Genomic DNA, 23,644 nt, shown 5'->3' on the forward strand with positions numbered 1-23,644 from the left:
CCCGCCTCTGATTCCCTGCATCTGATTCCCTGCCTCTGATTCCCAGCCTCTGATTCCCCTTCTCTGATTCACCACCTCTGAATCCCCACCTCTGATTCCCCATCTCTGATTCCGCACATCCGATTCCCTGCCTCTGATTCCCCGCCTCTGGTATCCCGCCTCTGATTCGCAACCTCTAATTCCCCACCTCTGATTTCCCATATCTGATTCCCCGCCTCTGTTTCCCTGCCTCTGATTCCCGGCCTCTGTTTCCCCATATCTGATTCCCCTCCTCTGATTCCCCAACTCTGATTCCCCGCCTCTGATTCCCCAGCTTTGATTCCCCGCCTTTTATTCCCGGCCTCTGATTCCCTGCCACTGATTCCCCGCCTCTGATTCCCCACCTCTTATTCCCCATATCTGATTCCCCGCCTCTGTTTCCCCACCTCTGATTCCCGGCCTCTTATTCCCAGCATCTGATTCCCGGCCTCTGATTCCCCGCCTCTGATTCCCCATCTCTGATTCCCCGCCTCTGATTCCCCGTGTCTGATTGCCTGCCTCTGATTCCCCGTCTCTGATTCCCCGCGTCTCATTCCCTGCCACTGATTCCCTGCCCCTGATTCCCCACCTCTGATTCCCCATATCTGATTCCCCGCCTCTGTTTCCCCAACTCTGATTCCCTTCCTCTAATTCGCCAGCTATGATTCCCCGCCTCTGATTCCCTGCCACTGATTCCCTGCCCCTGATACCCCACCTCTGATTCCCCATATCTGATTCCCGGCCTCTGTTTCCCCAACTCTGATTCCCCTCCTCTAATTCGCCAGCTATGATTCCCCGCCTCTGATTCCCTGCGTCTGATTCCCTGCCTCTGATTCCCAGCCTCTGATTCCCCTTCTCTGATTCACCACCTCTGAATCCCCACCTCTGATTCCCCATCTCTGATTCCGCACATCCGATTCCCTGCCTCTGATTCCCCGCCTCTGATTCCCCGCCTCTGATTCCCCGCCTCTGATTCCCCGCATCTGATTCCCTGCCACTGATTCCCTGCCCCTGATTCCCCACCTCTGATTCCCCATATCTGATTCCCCGCCTCTGTTTCCCCACCTCTGATTCCCCGCCTCTGATTCCCCAACTCTGATTCCCCTCCTCTAATTCGCCAGCTATGATTCCCCGCCTCTGATTCCCTGCATCTGATTCCCTGCCTCTGATTCCCAGCCTCTGATTCCCCTTCTCTGATTCACCACCTCTGAATCCCCACCTCTGATTCCCCATCTCTGATTCCGCACATCCGATTCCCTGCCTCTGATTCCCCGCCTTTTATTCCCGGCCTCTGATTCCCTGCCACTGATTCCCTGCTTCTGATTCTGATTCCCTGCCTCTGATTCCCCATCTCTGATTCCGCACATCTGATTCCCTGCCTCTGATTCCCCACCTCTGATTCCCCATATCTGATTCCCCGCCTCTGTTTCCCCGCCTCTGATTCCCCGCCTCTGTTTCCCGATATCTGATTCCCCGCCTCTGATTCCCCAACTCTGATTCCCCTCCTCTAATTCGCCAGCTATGATTCCCCGCCTCTGATTCCCTGCGTCTGATTCCCTGCCTCTGATTCCCAGCCTCTGATTCCCCTTCTCTGATTCACCACCTCTGAATCCCCACCTCTGATTCCCCATCTCTGATTCCGCACATCCGATTCCCTGCCTCTGATTCCCAGCCTCTGATTCCCCGCCTCTGATTCGCAACCTCTAATTCCCCACCTCTGATTCCCCATATCTGATTCCCCGCCTCTGTTTCCCTGCCTCTGATTCCCGGCCTCTGTTTCCCCATATCTGATTCCCCTCCTCTGATTCCCCAACTCTGATTCCCCGCCTCTGATTCCCCAGCTCTGATTCCCCGCCTTTTATTCCCGGCCTCTGATTCCCTGCGACTGATTCCCCGCCCCTGATTCCCCACCTCTGATTCCCCATATCTGATTCCCCGCCTCTGTTTCCCCAGCTCTGATTCCCAACCTCTGATTCCCCAGCTCTGATTCCCTGCCACTGATTCCCCGCCCCTGATTCCCCACCTCTGATTCCCCATATCTGATTCCCCGCCTCTGTTTCCCCAGCTCTGATTCCCTGCCTCTGATTCCCTGCCCTGATTCCCCATCTCTGTTTCACCGCCTTTGATTCGCCACCTCTGATTCCCCATATCTGATTCCCCGCCTCTGTTTCCCCGCCTCTGATTCCCTGCCTCTGATTCCCAACCTCTGATTCCACACCTCTGATTCCCCATATCTGATTCCCCGCCTCTATTTCCCCATATCTGATTCCCCGCCTCTGATTCCCCTACTCTGATTCCCCGCCTCTGATTCCCCAACTCTGATTTCCCGCCTCTGATTCCCGGCGTCCGATTCCCTGCCTCTGATTCCCCGCCTCTGATTCGCCATCTCTGATTCCCCGCCTCTGATTCCCCGTGTCTGATTCCCTGCCTCTGATTCCCCGCCTCAGATTCCCCGCCTCTGATTCCCTGCCACTGATTCCCTGCCCCTGATTCCCCACCTCTGATTCCCCATATCTGATTCCCCGCCTCTGTTTCCCCACCTCTGATTACCCGCCTCTGATTCCCCATATCTGATTCCCTGCCTCTGATTCCACAACTCTGATTCCCCGCCTCTGATTCCCCAGCTCTGAAACCCCGCCTCTGATTCCCCGCATCTGATTCCCTCCCTCTGATTCCCCGCCTTGATTCCCCATCTCTGATTCACAACCTCTGATTCCCCACCTCTGATTCCCCATATCTGATTCCCCGCCTCTGTTTCCCCGCCTCTGATTCCCCGCCTCTGATTCCCCATATCTGATTCCCCGGCTCTGATTGCCCACCTCTGATTCCCCGCCTCTGATTCGCCAGCTCTGATTCCCCGCCTCTGAATCCCCGCATCTGATTCCCTGCCTCTGATTCCCCGCCTCTGATTCCCCATCTCTGATTCACCGCCTTTGATTCCCCACCTCTGATTCTCCATATCTGATTCCCCACCTCTGTTTCCCCGCCTCTGATTCCCCGCCTCTGATTCTCCATATCTCATTCCCCGCCTCTGAATCCCCATCTCTGATTCCCGGACTCTGATTCCCCACCTCTGATTCCCGGCCTCTTATTCCCAGCATCTGATTCCCGGCCTCTGATTCCCGGCCTCTGATTCCCCGCTTCTGATTCTTATTCCATGCCTCTGATTCCCCATCTCTGATTCCGCACATCTGATTCCCTGCCTCTGATTCCCCACCTCTGATTCCCCATATCTGATTCCCCGCCTCTGTTTCCCCGCCTCTGATTCCCCGCCTCTGTTTCCCCATATCTAATTCCCCACCTCTGATGCCCCAACTCCGATTCCCCGCCTCTGATTCCCCAGCTCTGATTCCCCGCCTCTGATTCCCCGCAACCGATTCCCCATGTCTGATTCCCCGCCTCTGTTTCCCCGCCTCTGATTCCCCGCCTCTGTTTCCCCATATCTGATTCCCCGCCTCTGATTCCCCAGCTCTGATTCCCTGCCTCTGATTCCCCGCGTTCTATTCGCTGCCTCTGATTCCCCTCCTGTGATTCCCCATCTCTGATTCACCACCTCTGATTCCCCACCTCTGATTCCCCATATCTAATTCCCCGCCTCTGCTTGCCCGCCTCTCATTCCCCGCCTCTCTTTCCCCATATCTGATTCCCCGCCTCTGAATCCCCAACTCTGATTCCCTGCCTCAGATTCACCAGCTCTGATTCCCCGCCTTTGATTCCCCCCGTCTGATTCCCAGCCTCTGAATCCCCATCTGATTTCTTGCCTCTGATTCCCCGCCTCTGATTCCCCATCTCTGATTCACTGCCTCTGATTCCCCACATCTGATTCCCCATCTCTGATTCCGCACAACCGATTCCCTGCCTCTGATTCCCCGACTCTGATTCCACACCTCTGATTCCCCAGCTCTGATTCCCCGCCTCTGATTCCCCGCGTCTGATTCCCTGCCTGTGATTCCCCGCCTCTGATTCCCCATCTCTGATTCCCCACCTATGATTCCCCGTGTCTGATTCCCTTCCTTTGATTCCCCGCCTCTGATTCCCCGCCTCTGATTCCCCAACTCTGATTCCCCGCCTCTGATTCCCCAGCTCTGATTCCCCGCCTTTTATTCCCGGCCTCTGATTCCCTGCCACTGATTCCCCGCCCCTGATTCCCCACCTCTGATTCCCCATATCTGATTCCCCGCCTCTGTTTCCCCAGCTCTGATTCCCCACCTCTGATTCCCCAGCTCTGATTCCCTGCCACTGATTCCCCGCCCCTGATTCCCCACCTCTGATTCCCCATATCTGATTCCCCGCCTCTGTTTCCCCAGCTCTGATTCCCTGCCTCTGATTCCCTGCCCTGATTCCCCATCTCTGTTTCACCGCCTTTGATTCGCCACCTATGATTCCCCATATCTGATTCCCCGCCTCTGTTTCCCCGCCTCTGATTCCCTGCCTCTGATTCCCAACCTCTGATTCCACACCTCTGATTCCCCATATCTGATTCCCCGCCTCTATTTCCCCATATCTGATTCCCCGCCTCTGATTCCCCAACTCTGATTCCCCGCCTCTGATTCCCCAACTCTGATTCCCCGCCTCTGATTCCCGGCGTCCGATTCCCTGCCTCTGATTCCCCGCCTCTGATTCGCCATCTCTGATTCCCAGCCTCTGATTCCCCGTGTCTGATTCCCTGCCTCTGATTCCCCGCCTCAGATTCCCCGCCTCTGATTCCCTGCCACTGATTCCCTGCCCCTGATTCCCCACCTCTGATTCCCCATATCTGATTCCCAGCCTCTGTTTCCCCGCCTCTGATTCCCCGCCTCTGATTCCCCATATCTGAATCCCTGCCTCTGATTCCCCAACTCTGATTCCCCGCCTCTGATTCCCCAGCTCTGAAACCCCGCCTCTGATTCCCCGCGTCTGATTCCCCAGCTCTGATTCCCCGCCTTTTATTCCCGGCCTCTGATTCCCTGCGACTGATTCCCCGCCCCTGATTCCCCACCTCTGATTCCCCATATCTGATTCCCCGCCTCTGTTTCCCCAGCTCTGATTCCCCACCTCTGATTCCCCAGCTCTGATTCCCTGCCACTGATTCCCCGCCCCTGATTCCCCACCTCTGATTCCCCATATCTGATTCCCCGCCTCTGTTTCCCCAGCTCTGATTCCCTGCCTCTGATTCCCTGCCCTGATTCCCCATCTCTGTTTCACCGCCTTTGATTCGCCACCTCTGATTCCCCATATCTGATTCCCCGCCTCTGTTTCCCCGCCTCTGATTCCCTGCCTCTGATTCCCAACCTCTGATTCCACACCTCTGATTCCCCATATCTGATTCCCCGCCTCTATTTCCCCATATCTGATTCCCCGCCTCTGATTCCCCTACTCTGATTCCCCGCCTCTGATTCCCCAACTCTGATTCCCCGCCTCTGATTCCCGGCATCCGATTCCCTGCCTCTGATTCCCCGCCTCTGATTCACCATCTCTGATTCCCCGCCTCTGATTCCCCGTGTCTGATTCCCTGCCTCTGATTCCCCGCCTCAGATTCCCCGCCTCTGATTCCCTGCCACTGATTCCCTGCCCCTGATTCCCCACCTCTGATTCCCCATATCTGATTCCCCGCCTCTGTTTCCCCGCCTCTGATTACCCGCCTCTGATTCCCCATATCTGATTCCCTGCCTCTGATTCCACAACTCTGATTCCCCGCCTCTGACTCCCCAGCTCTGAAACCCCGCCTCTGATTCCCCGCATCTGATTCCCTCCCTCTGATTCCCCGCCTTGATTCCCCATCTCTGATTCACAACCTCTGATTCCCCACCTCTGATTCCCCATATCTGATTCCCCGCCTCTGTTTCCCCGCCTCTGATTCCCCGCCTCTGATTCCCCATATCTGATTCCCCGGCTCTGATTGCCCACCTCTGATTCCCCGCCTCTGATTCGCCAGCTCTGATTCCCCGCCTCTGAATCCCCGCATCTGATTCCCTGCCTCTGATTCCCCGCCTCTGATTCCCCATCTCTGATTCACCGCCTTTGATTCCCCACCTCTGATTCTCCATATCTGATTCCCCACCTCTGTTTCCCCGCCTCTGATTCCCCGCCTCTGATTCTCCATATCTCATTCCCCGCCTCTGAATCCCCATCTCTGATTCCCGGACTCTGATTCCCCACCTCTGATTCCCGGCCTCTTATTCCCAGCATCTGATTCCCGGCCTCTGATTCCCGGCCTCTGATTCCCCGCTTCTGATTCTTATTCCATGCCTCTGATTCCCCATCTCTGATTCCGCACATCTGATTCTCTGCCTCTGATTCCCCACCTCTGATTCCCCATATCTGATTCCCCGCCTCTGTTTCCCCGCCTCTGATTCCCCGCCTCTGTTTCCCCATATCTAATTCCCCACCTCTGATGCTCCAACTCTGATTCCCCGCCTCTGATTCCCCAGCTCTGATTCCCCGCCTCTGATTCCCCGCAACCGATTCCCCATGTCTGATTCCCCGCCTCTGTTTCCCCGCCTCTGATTCCCCGCCTCTGTTTCCCCATATCTGATTCCCCGCCTCTGATTCCCCAGCTCTGATTCCCTGCCACTGATTCCCCGCGTTCTATTCGCTGCCTCTGATTCCCCTCCTGTGATTCCCCATCTCTGATTCACCACCTCTGATTCCCCACCTCTGATTCCCCATATCTAATTCCCCGCCTCTGCTTGCCCGCCTCTCATTCCCCGCCTCTGTTTCCCCATATCTGATTCCCCGCCTCTGAATCCCCAACTCTGATTCCCTGCCTCTGATTCACCAGCTCTGATTCCCCGCCTTTGATTCCCCCCGTCTGATTCCCAGCCTCTGAATCCCCGTCTGATTTCTTGCCTCTGATTCCCCGCCTCTGATTCCCCATCTCTGATTCATTGCCTCTGATTCCCCACATCTGATTCGCCATCTCTGATTCCGCACAACCGATTCCCTGCCTCTGATTCCCCGACTCTGATTCCACACCTCTGATTCCCCAGCTCTGATTCCCCGCCTCTGATTCCCCGCGTCTGATTCCCTGCCTGTGATTCCCCGCCTCTGATTCCCCATCTCTGATTCCCCACCTCTGATTCCCCGTGTCTGATTCCCTTCCTTTGATTCCCCGCCTCTGATTCCCCGCCTCTGATTCCCCAACTCTGATTCCCCGCCTCTGATTCCCCAGCTCTGATTCCCCGCCTTTTATTCCCGGCCTCTGATTCCCTGCCACTGATTCCCCGCCCCTGATTCCCCACCTCTGATTCCCCATATCTGATTCCCCGCCTCTGTTTCCCCAGCTCTGATTCCCCACCTCTGATTCCCCAGCTCTGATTCCCTGCCACTGATTCCCCGCCCCTGATTCCCCACCTCTGATTCCCCATATCTGATTCCCCGCCTCTGTTTCCCCAGCTCTGATTCCCTGCCTCTGATTCCCTGCCCTGATTCCCCATCTCTGTTTCACCGCCTTTGATTCGCCACCTCTGATTCCCCATATCTGATTCCCCGCCTCTGTTTCCCCGCCTCTGATGCCCTGCCTCTGATTCCCAACCTCTGATTCCACACCTCTGATTCCCCATATCTGATTCCCCGCCTCTATTTCCCCATATCTGATTCCCCGCCTCTGATTCCCCAACTCTGATTCCCCGCCTCTGATTCCCCAACTCTGATTCCCCGCCTCTGATTCCCGGCGTCCGATTCCCTGCCTCTGATTCCCCGCCTCTGATTCGCCATCTCTGATTCCCCGCCTCTGATTCCCCGTGTCTGATTCCCTGCCTCTGATTCCCCGCCTCAGATTCCCCGCCTCTGATTCCCTGCCACTGATTCCCTGCCCCTGATTCCCCACCTCTGATTCCCCATATCTGATTCCCCGCCTCTGTTTCCCCGCCTCTGATTCCCCGCCTCTGATTCCCCATATCTGAATCCCTGCCTCTGATTCCCCAACTCTGATTCCCCGCCTCTGATTCCCCAGCTCTGAAACCCCGCCTCTGATTCCCCGCATCTGTTTCCCTCCCTCTGATTCCCCGCCTTGATTCCCCATCTCTGATTCACAACCTCTGATTCCCCACCTCTGATTCCCCATATCTGATTCCCCGCCTCTGTTTCCCCGCCTCTGATTCCCCGCCTCTGATTCCCCATATCTGATTCCCCAGCTCTGATTGCCCACCTTTGATTCCCCGCCTCTGATTCGCCAGCTCTGATTCCCCGCCTCTGAATCCCCGCATCTGATTCCCTGCCTCTGATTCCCTGCCTCTGATTCCCCATCTCTGATTCACCGCCTTTGATTCCCCACCTCTGATTCTCCATATCTGATTCCCCACCTCTGTTTCCCCGCCTCTGATTCCCCGCCTCTGATTCTCCATATCTCATTCCCCGCCTCTGAATCCCCATCTCTGATTCCCGGACTCTGATTCCCCACCTCAGATTCCCGGCCTCTTATTCCCAGCATCTGATTCCCGGCCTCTGATTCCCGGCCTCTGATTCCCCGCTTCTGATTCTGATTCCCTGCCTCTGATTCCCCATCTCTGATTCCGCACATCTGATTCCCTGCCTCTGATTCCCCACCTCTGATTCCCCATATCTGATTCCCCGCCTCTGTTTCATCGCCTCTGATTCCCCGCCTCTGTTTCCCCATATCTAATTCCCCACCTCTGATGCCCCAACTCTGATTCCCCGCCTCTGATTCCCCAGCTCTGATTCCCCGCCTCTGATTCCCCGCAACCGATTCCCCATGTCTGATTCCCCGCCTCTGTTTCCCCGCCTCTGATTCCCCGCCTCTGTTTCCCCATATCTGATTCCCCGCCTCTGATTCCCCAGCTCTGATTCCCTGCCTCTGATTCCCCGCGTTCTATTCGCTGCCTCTGATTCCCCACCTCTGATTCCCCATATCTAATTCCCCGCCTCTGCTTGCCCGCCTCTCATTACCCGCCTCTGTTTCCCCATATCTGATTCCCCGCCTCTGAATCCCCAACTCTGATTCCCTGCCTCTGATTCACCAGCTCTGATTCCCCGCCTTTGATTCCCCCCGTCTGATTCCCAGCCTCTGAATCCCCGTCTGATTTCTTGCCTCTGATTCCCCGCCTCTGATTCCCCATCTCTGATTCACTGCCTCTGATTCCCCACATCTGATTCCCCATCTCTGATTCCGCACAACCGATTCCCTGCCTCTGATTCCCCGACTCTGATTCCACACCTCTGATTCCCCAGCTCTCATTCCCCGCCTCTGATTCCCCGCGTCTGATTCCCTGCCTGTGATTCCCCGCCTCTGATTCCCCATCTCTGATTCCCCACCTCTGATTCCCCGTGTCTGATTCCCTTCCTTTGATTCCCCGCCTCTGATTCCCCGCCTCTGATTCCCTGCCACTGATTCCCCGCCCCTGATTCCCCACCTCTGATTCTCCATATCTTATTCCCCGCCTCTGTTTCCCCCCTCTGATTCCCAGCCTCTGATTCCCCATATCTGATTCCCCGCCTCTGATTCCCCATATCTGATTCCCCGCCTCTATTTCCCCATATCTGCTTCGCCGCCTCTGATTCCCCAACTCTGATTCCCCGCCTCTGATTCCCCAGCTCTGATTTCCCGCCTCTGATTCCCGGCATCCGATTCCCTGCCTCTGAATCCCCGCCTCTGATTCCCCATCTCTGATTCCCCGCCTCTGATTCCCCGTGTCTGATTCCCTGCCTCTGATTCCCCGCCTCTGATTCCCCATATCTGATTCCCCGCCTCTGTTTTCCCGCCTCTGATTCCCTGCCTCTGATTCCCCATATCCGATTCCCCGCCTCTGATTCCCCAACTCTGATTCCCCGCCTCTGATTCCCCAGCTCTGAATCCCCGCCTCTGATTCCCCGCGTCTGATTCCCTGCCTCTGATTCCCCGCCTCTGATTCCCCATCTGTGATTCACAACCTCTGATGCCCCACCTCTGATTCCCCATATCTGATTCCCCGCCTCTGTTTCCCCGCCTCTGATTCCCCGCCTCTGATTCCCCATATCTGATTCCCCGCCTCTGATTGCCCACCTCTGATTCCCCGCGTCTGATTCCCTGCCTCTGATTCCCCGCCTCTGATTCCCCATCTCTGATTCACCACCTCTGATTCCCGGCCTCTGATTCCCCATCTCTGATTCCGCACATCCGATTCCCTGCCTATGATTCCCCACCTCTGATTCCCCGCCTCTGATTCCCCATATCTGATTCCCTGCCTCTGTTTCCCCGCCTCTGATTCCCCACCTCTGTTTCCCCATATCTGATTCCCCGCCTCTGATTCCCCAACTCTAATACCCCGCCTCTGATTCCCCAGCTCTGATTCCCCGCCTCTGATTCCCCGCATCTGATTCCCTGCCGCTGATTCCCCGCCTCTGATTCCGGCCTCTGATTCCCGGCCTCTGATTCCCTGCTTCTGATTCTGATTCCCTGCCTCTGATTCCCCATCTCTGATTCCGCACATCTGAATCCTTGCCTCTGATTCCCCACCTCTAATTCCCCATATCTGATTCCCCGCCTGGGTTTCCCCGCCTCTGATTCCCCGCCTCTGTTTCCCAATATCTAAGACCCCGCCTCTGATTCCCCAAATCTGATTCCCCACCTCTGATTCCCCAGCTCTGATTCCCCGCCTCTGATTCCCCGCATCTGATTCCCTGCATCTGATTCCAAGCCTCTGATTCCCTGCCTCTGATTCCCAACCTCTGATTCCCCACCTCTGATTCCCCATATCTGATTCCCCGCCTCTGTTTCCCCGCCTCGGATTCCCCGCCTCTGTTTCCCCATATCTGATTCCCGGCCTCTGATTCCCCGCCTCTGATTCCCCGCCTCTGATTCCCTGCCTCTGATTCCCCATCTCCGATTCCGCACATCTGATTCCCTTCCTCTGATTCCCCGCCTCTGATTCCCCGCCTCTGATTCCCTGCCTCTGATTCCCAAACTCGGATTCCCCACCTCTGATTCCCCATATCTGATTCCCCGCCTCTGTTTCCCCGCCTCTGTTTCCCCGCCTCTGATTCCCCGCCTCTGTTTCCCTATATCTAATTCCCCACCTCTGATTCCCCATATCTGATTCCCCGCCCCTGATTCCCCACCTCTGATTCCCCATATCTGATTCCCCGCCTCTGTTTCCCCAGCTCTGATTCCCTGCCTCTGATTCCCTGCCCTGATTCCCCATCTCTGTTTCACCGCCTTTGATTCGCCACCTCTGATTCCCCATATCTGATTCCCCGCCTCTGTTTCCCCGCCTCTGATGCCCTGCCTCTGATTCCCAACCTCTGATTCCACACCTCTGATTCCCCATATCTGATTCCCCGCCTCTATTTCCCCATATCTGATTCCCCGCCTCTGATTCCCCAACTCTGATTCCCCGCCTCTGATTCCCCAACTCTGATTCCCCGCCTCTGATTCCCGGCGTCCGATTCCCTGCCTCTGATTCCCCGCCTCTGATTCGCCATCTCTGATTCCCCGCCTCTGATTCCCCGTGTCTGATTCCCTGCCTCTGATTCCCCGCCTCAGATTCCCCGCCTCTGATTCCCTGCCACTGATTCCCTGCCCCTGATTCCCCACCTCTGATTCCCCATATCTGATTCCCCGCCTCTGTTTCCCCGCCTCTGATTCCCCGCCTCTGATTCCCCATATCTGAATCCCTGCCTCTGATTCCCCAACTCTGATTCCCCGCCTCTGATTCCCCAGCTCTGAAACCCCGCCTCTGATTCCCCGCATCTGATTCCCTCCCTCTGATTCCCCGCCTTGATTCCCCATCTCTGATTCACAACCTCTGATTCCCCACCTCTGATTCCCCATATCTGATTCCCCGCCTCTGTTTCCCCGCCTCTGATTCCCCGCCTCTGATTCCCCATATCTGATTCCCCAGCTCTGATTGCCCACCTTTGATTCCCCGCCTCTGATTCGCCAGCTCTGATTCCCCGCCTCTGAATCCCCGCATCTGATTCCCTGCCTCTGATTCCCTGCCTCTGATTCCCCATCTCTGATTCACCGCCTTTGATTCCCCACCTCTGATTCTCCATATCTGATTCCCCACCTCTGTTTCCCCGCCTCTGATTCCCCGCCTCTGATTCTCCATATCTCATTCCCCGCCTCTGAATCCCCATCTCTGATTCCCGGACTCTGATTCCCCACCTCAGATTCCCGGCCTCTTATTCCCAGCATCTGATTCCCGGCCTCTGATTCCCGGCCTCTGATTCCCCGCTTCTGATTCTGATTCCCTGCCTCTGATTCCCCATCTCTGATTCCGCACATCTGATTCCCTGCCTCTGATTCCCCACCTCTGATTCCCCATATCTGATTCCCCGCCTCTGTTTCATCGCCTCTGATTCCCCGCCTCTGTTTCCCCATATCTAATTCCCCACCTCTGATGCCCCAACTCTGATTCCCCGCCTCTGATTCCCCAGCTCTGATTCCCCGCCTCTGATTCCCCGCAACCGATTCCCCATGTCTGATTCCCCGCCTCTGTTTCCCCGCCTCTGATTCCCCGCCTCTGTTTCCCCATATCTGATTCCCCGCCTCTGATTCCCCAGCTCTGATTCCCTGCCTCTGATTCCCCGCGTTCTATTCGCTGCCTCTGATTCCCCACCTCTGATTCCCCATATCTAATTCCCCGCCTCTGCTTGCCCGCCTCTCATTACCCGCCTCTGTTTCCCCATATCTGATTCCCCGCCTCTGAATCCCCAACTCTGATTCCCTGCCTCTGATTCACCAGCTCTGATTCCCCGCCTTTGATTCCCCCCGTCTGATTCCCAGCCTCTGAATCCCCGTCTGATTTCTTGCCTCTGATTCCCCGCCTCTGATTCCCCATCTCTGATTCACTGCCTCTGATTCCCCACATCTGATTCCCCATCTCTGATTCCGCACAACCGATTCCCTGCCTCTGATTCCCCGACTCTGATTCCACACCTCTGATTCCCCAGCTCTCATTCCCCGCCTCTGATTCCCCGCGTCTGATTCCCTGCCTGTGATTCCCCGCCTCTGATTCCCCATCTCTGATTCCCCACCTCTGATTCCCCGTGTCTGATTCCCTTCCTTTGATTCCCCGCCTCTGATTCCCCGCCTCTGATTCCCTGCCACTGATTCCCCGCCCCTGATTCCCCACCTCTGATTCTCCATATCTTATTCCCCGCCTCTGTTTCCCCCCTCTGATTCCCAGCCTCTGATTCCCCATATCTGATTCCCCGCCTCTGATTCCCCATATCTGATTCCCCGCCTCTATTTCCCCATATCTGCTTCGCCGCCTCTGATTCCCCAACTCTGATTCCCCGCCTCTGATTCCCCAGCTCTGATTTCCCGCCTCTGATTCCCGGCATCCGATTCCCTGCCTCTGAATCCCCGCCTCTGATTCCCCATCTCTGATTCCCCGCCTCTGATTCCCCGTGTCTGATTCCCTGCCTCTGATTCCCCGCCTCTGATTCCCCATATCTGATTCCCCGCCTCTGTTTTCCCGCCTCTGATTCCCTGCCTCTGATTCCCCATATCCGATTCCCCGCCTCTGATTCCCCAACTCTGATTCCCCGCCTCTGATTCCCCAGCTCTGAATCCCCGCCTCTGATTCCCCGCGTCTGATTCCCTGCCTCTGATTCCCCGCCTCTGATTCCCCATCTGTGATTCACAACCTCTGATGCCCCACCTCTGATTCCCCATATCTGATTCCCCGCCTCTGTTTCCCCGCCTCTGATTCCCCGCCTCTGATTCCCCATATCTGATTCCCCGCCTCTGATTGCCCACCTCTGATTCCCCGCGTCTGATTCCCTGCCTCTGATTCCCCGCCTCTGATTCCCCATCTCTGATTCACCACCTCTGATTCCCGGCCTCTGATTCCCCATCTCTGATTCCGCACATCCGATTCCCTGCCTATGATTCCCCACCTCTGATTCCCCGCCTCTGATTCCCCATATCTGATTCCCTGCCTCTGTTTCCCCGCCTCTGATTCCCCACCTCTGTTTCCCCATATCTGATTCCCCGCCTCTGATTCCCCAACTCTAATACCCCGCCTCTGATTCCCCAGCTCTGATTCCCCGCCTCTGATTCCCCGCATCTGATTCCCTGCCGCTGATTCCCCGCCTCTGATTCCGGCCTCTGATTCCCGGCCTCTGATTCCCTGCTTCTGATTCTGATTCCCTGCCTCTGATTCCCCATCTCTGATTCCGCACATCTGAATCCTTGCCTCTGATTCCCCACCTCTAATTCCCCATATCTGATTCCCCGCCTGGGTTTCCCCGCCTCTGATTCCCCGCCTCTGTTTCCCAATATCTAAGACCCCGCCTCTGATTCCCCAAATCTGATTCCCCACCTCTGATTCCCCAGCTCTGATTCCCCGCCTCTGATTCCCCGCATCTGATTCCCTGCATCTGATTCCAAGCCTCTGATTCCCTGCCTCTGATTCCCAACCTCTGATTCCCCACCTCTGATTCCCCATATCTGATTCCCCGCCTCTGTTTCCCCGCCTCGGATTCCCCGCCTCTGTTTCCCCATATCTGATTCCCGGCCTCTGATTCCCCGCCTCTGATTCCCCGCCTCTGATTCCCTGCCTCTGATTCCCCATCTCCGATTCCGCACATCTGATTCCCTTCCTCTGATTCCCCGCCTCTGATTCCCCGCCTCTGATTCCCTGCCTCTGATTCCCAAACTCGGATTCCCCACCTCTGATTCCCCATATCTGATTCCCCGCCTCTGTTTCCCCGCCTCTGTTTCCCCGCCTCTGATTCCCCGCCTCTGTTTCCCTATATCTAATTCCCCACCTCTGATTCCCCATATCTGATTCCCCGCCTCTGTTTCCCCGCCTCTGATTCCCCGCCTCTGATTCCCCATATCTGATTCCCTGCCTCTGATTCCCCAACTCTGATTCCCCGCCTCTGATTCCCCAGCTCTGAATCCCCGCCTCTGATTCGCCGCGTCTGATTCCCTGCCTCTGATTCCCCGCCTTGATTCCCCATCTCTGATTCACAACCTCTGATTCCCCACCTCTGATTCCCTATATTTGATTCCCCGCCTCTGTTTCCCCGCCTCTGATTCCCCGCCTCTGATTCCCCATATCTGATTCCCCGCCTCTGATTGTCCACCTCTGATTCCCCGCCTCTGATTCGCCAGCTCCGATTCCCCGCCTCTGATTCCCCGCATCTGATTCCCTGCCTCTGATTCCCCGCCTCTGATTCCCCATCTCTGATTCACCGCCTTTGATTCGCCACGTCTGATTCCCCATATCTGATTCCCCACCTCTGTTTCCCCGCCTCTGATTCCCCGCCTCTGATTCTCCATATCTCATTCCCCGCCTCTGAATCCCCATCTCTGATTCCCGGACTCTGATTCCCCACCTCTGATTCCCGGCCTCTTATTCCCAGCATCTGATTCCCGGCCTCTTATTCCCGGCCTCTGATTCCCCGCTTCTGATTCTGATTCCCTGCCTCTGATTCCCCATCTCTGATTCCGCACATCTGATTCCCTGCCTCTGATTCCCCACCTCTGATTCCCCATATCTGATTCCCCGCCTCTGTTTTACCGCCTCTGATTCCCCGCCTCTGTTTCCCTATATCTAATTCCCCACCTCTGATGCCCCAACTCTGATTCCCCACCTCTGATTCCCCACCTCTGATTCCCCATATCTGATTCCCCGCCTCTGTTTCCCCGCCTCTGATTCCCCGCCTCTGATTCCCCATATCTGATTCCCCGGCTCTGATTGCCCACCTCTGATTCCCCGCCTCTGATTCGCCAGCTCTGATTCCCCGCCTCTGAATCCCCGCATCTGATTCCCTGCCTCTGATTCCCCGCCTCTGATTCCCCATCTCTGATTCACCGCCTTTGATTCCCCACCTCTGATTCTCCATATCTGATTCCCCACCTCTGTTTCCCCGCCTCTGATTCCCCGCCTCTGATTCTCCATATCTCATTCCCCGCCTCTGAATCCCCATCTCTGATTCCCGGACTCTGATTCCCCACCTCTGATTCCCGGCCTCTTATTCCCAGCATCTGATTCCCGGCCTCTGATTCCCGGCCTCTGATTCCCCGCTTCTGATTCTTATTCCATGCCTCTGATTCCCCATCTCTGATTCCGCACATCTGATTCCCTGCCTCTGATTCCCCACCTCTGATTCCCCATATCTGATTCCCCGCCTCTGTTTCCCCGCCTCTGATTCCCCGCCTCTGATTCCCCAGCTCTGATTCCCCACCTCTGATTCCCCGCAACCGATTCCCCATGTCTGATTCCCCGCCTCTGTTTCCCCACCTCTGATTCCCCGCCTCTGTTTCCCCATATCTGATTCCCCGCCTCTGATTCCCCAGCTCTGATACCCTGCCACTGATTCCCCGCGTTCTATTCGCTGCCTCTGATTCCCCTCCTGTGATTCCCCATCTCTGATTCACCACCTCTGATTCCCCACCTCTGATTCCCCATATCTAATTCCCCGCCTCTGCTTGCCCGCCTCTCATTCCCCGCCTCTGTTTCCCCATATCTGATTCCCCGCCTCTGAATCCCCAACTCTGATTCCCTGCCTCTGATTCACCAGCTCTGATTCCCCGCCTTTGATTCCCCCCGTCTGATTCCCAGCCTCTGAATCCCCGTCTGATTTCTTGCCTCTGATTCCCCGCCTCTGATTCCCCATCTCTGATTCATTGCCTCTGATTCCCCACATCTGATTCGCCATCTCTGATTCCGCACAACCGATTCCCTGCCTCTGATTCCCCGACTCTGATTCCACACCTCTGATTCCCCAGCTCTGATTCCCCGCCTCTGATTCCCCGCGTCTGATTCCCTGCCTGTGATTCCCCGCCTCTGATTCCCCATCTCTGATTCCCCACCTCTGATTCCCCGTGTCTGATTCCCTTCCTTTGATTCCCCGCCTCTGATTCCCCGCCTCTGATTCCCCAACTCTGATTCCCCGCCTCTGATTCCCCAGCTCTGATTCCCCGCCTTTTATTCCCGGCCTCTGATTCCCTGCCACTGATTCCCCGCCCCTGATTCCCCACCTCTGATTCCCCATATCTGATTCCCCGCCTCTGTTTCCCCAGCTCTGATTCCCCACCTCTGATTCCCCAGCTCTGATTCCCTGCCACTGATTCCCCGCCCCTGATTCCCCACCTCTGATTCCCCATATCTGATTCCCCGCCTCTGTTTCCCCAGCTCTGATTCCCTGCCTCTGATTCCCTGCCCTGATTCCCCATCTCTGTTTCACCGCCTTTGATTCGCCACCTCTGATTCCCCATATCTGATTCCCCGCCTCTGTTTCCCCGCCTCTGATGCCCTGCCTCTGATTCCCAACCTCTGATTCCACACCTCTGATTCCCCATATCTGATTCCCCGCCTCTATTTCCCCATATCTGATTCCCCGCCTCTGATTCCCCAACTCTGATTCCCCGCCTCTGATTCCCCAACTCTGATTCCCCGCCTCTGATTCCCGGCGTCCGATTCCCTGCCTCTGATTCCCCGCCTCTGATTCGCCATCTCTGATTCCCCGCCTCTGATTCCCCGTGTCTGATTCCCTGCCTCTGATTCCCCGCCTCAGATTCCCCGCCTCTGATTCCCTGCCACTGATTCCCTGCCCCTGATTCCCCACCTCTGATTCCCCATATCTGATTCCCCGCCTCTGTTTCCCCGCCTCTGATTCCCCGCCTCTGATTCCCCATATCTGAATCCCTGCCTCTGATTCCCCAACTCTGATTCCCCGCCTCTGATTCCCCAGCTCTGAAACCCCGCCTCTGATTCCCCGCGTCTGATTCCCTCCCTCTGATTCCCCGCCTTGATTCCCCATCTCTGATTCACAACCTCTGATTCCCCACCTCTGATTCCCCATATCTGATTCCCCGCCTCTGTTTCCCCGCCTCTGATTCCCCGCCTCTGATTCCCCATATCTGATTCCCCAGCTCTGATTGCCCACCTTTGATTCCCCGCCTCTGATTCGCCAGCTCTGATTCCCCGCCTCTGTATCCCCGCATCTGATTCCCTGCCTCTGATTCCCTGCCTCTGATTCCCCATCTCTGATTCACCGCCTTTGATTCCCCACCTCTGATTCTCCATATCTGATTCCCCACCTCTGTTTCCCCGCCTCTGATTCCCCGCCTCTGATTCTCCATATCTCATTCCCCGCCTCTGAATCCCCATCTCTGATTCCCGGACTCTGATTCCCCACCTCAGATTCCCGGCCTCTTATTCCCAGCATCTGATTCCCGGCCTCTGATTCCCGGCCTCTGATTCCCCGCTTCTGATTCTGATTCCCTGCCTCTGATTCCCCATCTCTGATTCCGCACATCTGATTCCCTGCCTCTGATTCCCCACCTCTGATTCCCCATATCTGATTCCCCGCCTCTGTTTCATCGCCTCTGATTCCCCGCCTCTGTTTCCCCATATCTAATTCCCCACCTCTGATGCCCCAACTCTGATTCCCCGCCTCTGATTCCCCAGCTCTGATTCCCCGCCTCTGATTCCCCGCAACCGATTCCCCATGTCTGATTCCCCGCCTCTGTTTCCCCGCCTCTGATTCCCCGCCTCTGTTTCCCCATATCTGATTCCCCGCCTCTGATTCCCCAGCTCTGATTCCCTGCCTCTGATTCCCCGCGTTCTATTCGCTGCCTCTGATTCCCCACCTCTGATTCCCCATATCTAATTCCCCGCCTCTGCTTGCCCGCCTCTCATTACCCGCCTCTGTTTCCCCATATCTGATTCCCCGCCTCTGAATCCCCAACTCTGATTCCCTGCCTCTGATTCACCAGCTCTGATTCCCCGCCTTTGATTCCCCCCGTCTGATTCCCAGCCTCTGAATCCCCGTCTGATTTCTTGCCTCTGATTCCCCGCCTCTGATTCCCCATCTCTGATTCACTGCCTCTGATTCCCCACATCTGATTCCCCATCTCTGATTCCGCACAACCGATTCCCTGCCTCTGATTCCCCGACTCTGATTCCACACCTCTGATTCCCCAGCTCTCATTCCCCGCCTCAGATTCCCCGCGTCTGATTCCCTGCCTGTGATTCCCCGCCTCTGATTCCCCATCTCTGATTCCCCACCTCTGATTCCCCGTGTCTGATTCCCTTCCTTTGATTTCCCGCCTCTGATTCCCCGCCTCTGATTCCCTGCCACTGATTCCCCGCCCCTGATTCCCCACCTCTGATTCTCCATATCTTATTCCCCGCCTCTGTTTCCCCCCTCTGATTCCCAGCCTCTGATTCCCCATATCTGATTCCCCGCCTCTGATTCCCCATATCTGATTCCCCGCCTCTATTTCCCCATATCTGCTTCGCCGCCTCTGATTCCCCAACTCTGATTCCCCGCCTCTGATTCCCCAGCTCTGATTTCCCGCCTCTGATTCCCGGCATCCGATTCCCTGCCTCTGAATCCCCGCCTCTGATTCCCCATCTCTGATTCCCCGCCTCTGATTCCCCGTGTCTGATTCCCTGCCTCTGATTCCCCGCCTCTGATTCCCCATATCTGATTCCCCGCCTCTGTTTTCCCGCCTCTGATTCCCTGCCTCTGATTCCCCATATCCGATTCCCCGCCTCTGATTCCCCAACTCTGATTCCCCGCCTCTGATTCCCCAGCTCTGAATCCCCGCCTCTGATTCCCCGCGTCTGATTCCCTGCCTCTGATTCCCCGCCTCTGATTCCCCATCTGTGATTCACAACCTCTGATGCCCCACCTCTGATTCCCCATATCTGATTCCCCGCCTCTGTTTCCCCGCCTCTGATTCCCCGCCTCTGATTCCCCATATCTGATTCCCCGCCTCTGATTGCCCACCTCTGATTCCCCGCGTCTGATTCCCTGCCTCTGATTCCCCGCCTCTGATTCCCCATCTCTGATTCACCACCTCTGATTCCCGGCCTCTGATTCCCCATCTCTGATTCCGCACATCCGATTCCCTGCCTATGATTCCCCACCTCTGATTCCCCGCCTCTGATTCCCCATATCTGATTCCCTGCCTCTGTTTCCCCGCCTCTGATTCCCCACCTCTGTTTCCCCATATCTGATTCCCCGCCTCTGATTCCCCAACTCTAATACCCCGCCTCTGATTCCCCAGCTCTGATTCCCCGCCTCTGATTCCCCGCATCTGATTCCCTGCCGCTGATTCCCCGCCTCTGATTCCGGCCTCTGATTCCCGGCCTCTGATTCCCTGCTTCTGATTCTGATTCCCTGCCTCTGATTCCCCATCTCTGATTCCGCACATCTGAATCCTTGCCTCTGATTCCCCACCTCTGATTCCCCATATCTGATTCCCCGCCTGGGTTTCCCCGCCTCTGATTCCCCGCCTCTGTTTCCCAATATCTAAGACCCCGCCTCTGATTCCCCAAATCTGATTCCCCACCTCTGATTCCCCAGCTCTGATTCCCCGCCTCTGATTCCCCGCATCTGATTCCCTGCATCTGATTCCAAGCCTCTGATTCCCTGCCTCTGATTCCCAACCTCTGATTCCCCACCTCTGATTCCCCATATCTGATTCCCCGCCTCTGTTTCCCCGCCTCGGATTCCCCGCCTCTGTTTCCCCATATCTGATTCCCGGCCTCTGATTCCCCGCCTCTGATTCCCCGCCTCTGATTCCCTGCCTCTGATTCCCCATTTCCGATTCCGCACATCTGATTCCCTTCCTCTGATTCCCCGCCTCTGATTCCCCGCCTCTGATTCCCTGCCTCTGATTCCCAACCTCGGATTCCCCACCTCTGATTCCCCATATCTGATTCCCCGCCTCTGTTTCCCCGCCTCTGTTTCCCCGCCTCTGATTCCCCGCCTCTGTTTCCCTATATCTAATTCCCCACCTCTGATTCCCCATATCTGATTCCCCGCCTCTGTTTCCCCGCCTCTGATTCCCCGCCTCTGATTCCCCATATCTGATTCCCTGCCTCTGATTCCCCAACTCTGATTCCCCGCCTCTGATTCCCCAGCTCTGAATCCCCGCCTCTGATTCGCCGCGTCTGATTCCCTGCCTCTGATTCCCCGCCTTGATTCCCCATCTCTGATTCACAACCTCTGATTCCCCACCTCTGATTCCCTATATTTGATTCCCCGCCTCTGTTTCCCCGCCTCTGATTCCCCGCCTCTGATTCCCCATATCTGATTCCCCGCCTCTGATTGCCCACCTCTGATTCCCCGCCTCTGATTCGCCAGCTCCGATTCCCCGCCTCTGATTCCCCGCATCTGATTCCCTGCCTCTGATTCCCCGCCTCTGATTCCCCATCTCTGATTCACCGCCTTTGATTCGCCACGTCTGATTCCCCATATCTGATTCCCCACCTCTGTTTCCCCGCCTCTGATTCCCCGCCTCTGATTCTCCATATCTCATTCCCCGCCTCTGAATCCCCATCTCTGATTCCCGGACTCTGATTCCCCACCTCTGATTCCCGGCCTCTTATTCCCAGCATCTGATTCCCGGCCTCTTATTCCCGGCCTCTGATTCCCCGCTTCTGATTCTGATTCCCTGCCTCTGATTCCCCATCTCTGATTCCGCACATCTGATTCCCTGCCTCTGATTCCCCACCTCTGATTCCCCATATCTGATTCCCCGCCTCTGTTTTACCGCCTCTGATTCCCCGCCTCTGTTTCCCTATATCTAATTCCCCACCTCTGATGCCCCAACTCTGATTCCCCGCCTCTGATTCCCCAGCTCTGATTCCCCGCCTCTGATTCCCTGCATCCGATTCCCCATATCTGATTCCCCGCCTCTGTTTCCCCATATCTAATTCCCCGCCTCTGTTTTCCCGCCTCTGATTCCCCGCCTCTGTTTCCCCATATCTGATTCCCCGCCTCTGAATCCCCAACTCTGATTCCCTGCCTCAGATTCCCCAGCTCTGATTCCCCGCCTTTGATTCCCCCCGTCTGATTCCCAGCCTCTGAATCCCCGTGTCTGATTTCCTGCCTCTGATTCCCCGCCTCTGATTCCCCATCTCTGATTCACCGCCTCTGATTCCCCACCTCTGATTCCCCATCTCTGATTCCGCACATCCAATTCCCTGCCTCTGATTCCCCAACTCTGATTCCCCACCTCTGATTCCCCAGCTCTGATTCCCCGCCTCAGATTTCCCACGTCTGATTCCCTGCCTCTGATTCCCCGCCTCTGATTCCCTGCCTCTGATTCCCCATATCTGATTCCCCGCCTCTGATTCCCCAACTCTGATTCCCCGCTTCTGATTCCCCAGCTCTGAATCCCCGCCTCTGATTCCCCGCGTCTGATTCCCTGCCTCTGATTCCCCGCCTCTAATTCCCCATCTGTGATTCACAACCTCTGATGCCCCACCTCTGATTCCCCATATCTGATTCCCCGCCTGTTTCCCCGCCTCTGATTCCCCACCTCTGATTCCCCATATCTGATTCCCCGCCTCTGATTGCCCACCTCTGATTCCCCGCGTCTGATTCCCTGCCTCTGATTCCCCGCCTCTGATTCCCCATATCTGATTCACCACCTCTCATTCCCGGCCTCTGATTCCCCATCTCTGATTCCGCACATCCGATTCCCTGCCTATGATTCCCCACCTCTGATTCCCCGCCTCTGATTCCCCATATCTGATTCCCTGCCTCTGTTTCCCCGCCTCTGATTCCCCACCTCTGTTTCCCCATACCTGATTCCCCGCCTCTGGTTCCCCAACTCTAATACCCTGCCTCTGATTCCCCAGCTCTGATTCCCCGCCTCTGATTCCCCGCATCTGATTCCCTGCCTCTGATTCCCCGCCTCTGATTCCAGGCCTCTGATTCCCAGCATCTGATTCCGGCCTCTGATTCCTGGCCTCTGATTCCCTGCTTCTGATTCTGATTCCCTGCCTCTGATTCCCCATCTCTGATTCCGCACATCTGATTCCCTGCCTCTGATTCCCCACCTCTGATTCCCCATATCTGATTCCCCGCCTCTGTTTCCCCGCCTCTGATTCCCCGCCTCTGTTTCCCCATATCTGATTCCCCGCCTCTGATTCCCCAACTCTGATTCCCCTCCTGTAATTCGCCAGCTATGATTCCCCGCCTCTGATTCCCTGCGTCTGATTCCCTGCCTCTGATTCCCAGCCTCTGATTCCCCTTCTCTGATTCACCACCTCTGAATCCCCACCTCTGATTCCCCATCTCTGATTCCGCACATCCGATTCCCTGCCTCTGATTCCCCGCCTCTGATATCCCGCCTCTGATTCGCAACCTCTAATTCCCCACCTCTGATTTCCCATATCTGATTCCCCGCCTCTGTTTCCCTGCCTCTGATTCCCGGCCTCTGTTTCCCCATATCTGATTCCCCTCCTCTGATTCCCCAACTCTGATTCCCCACCTCTGATTCCCCAGCTTTGATTCCCCGCCTTTTATTCCCGGCCTCTGATTCCCTGCCACTGATTCCCCGCCTCTGATTCCCCACCTCTGATTCCCCATATCTGATTCCCCGCCTCTGTTTCCCCACCTCTGATTCCCGGCCTCTTATTCCCAGCATCTGATTCCCGGCCTCTGATTCCCTGCCTCTGATTCCCCGCCTCTGATTCCCCATCTCTGATTCCCCGCCTCTGATTCCCCGTGTCTGATTTCCTGCCTCTGATTCCCCGTCTCTGATTCCCCGCGTCTGATTCCCTGCCACTGATTCCCTGCCCCTGATTCCCCACCTCTGATTCCCCATATCTGATTCCCCGCCTCTGTTTCCCCAACTCTGATTCCCTTCCTCTAATTCGCCAGCTATGATTCCCCGCCTCTGATTCCCTGCCACTGATTCCCTGCCCCTGATTCCCCACCTCTG

The sequence above is a fragment of the Narcine bancroftii genome, chromosome 8 (genome assembly GCF_036971445.1).
Source record: "Narcine bancroftii isolate sNarBan1 chromosome 8, sNarBan1.hap1, whole genome shotgun sequence".
Lineage (NCBI taxonomy): Eukaryota > Metazoa > Chordata > Chondrichthyes > Torpediniformes > Narcinidae > Narcine > Narcine bancroftii.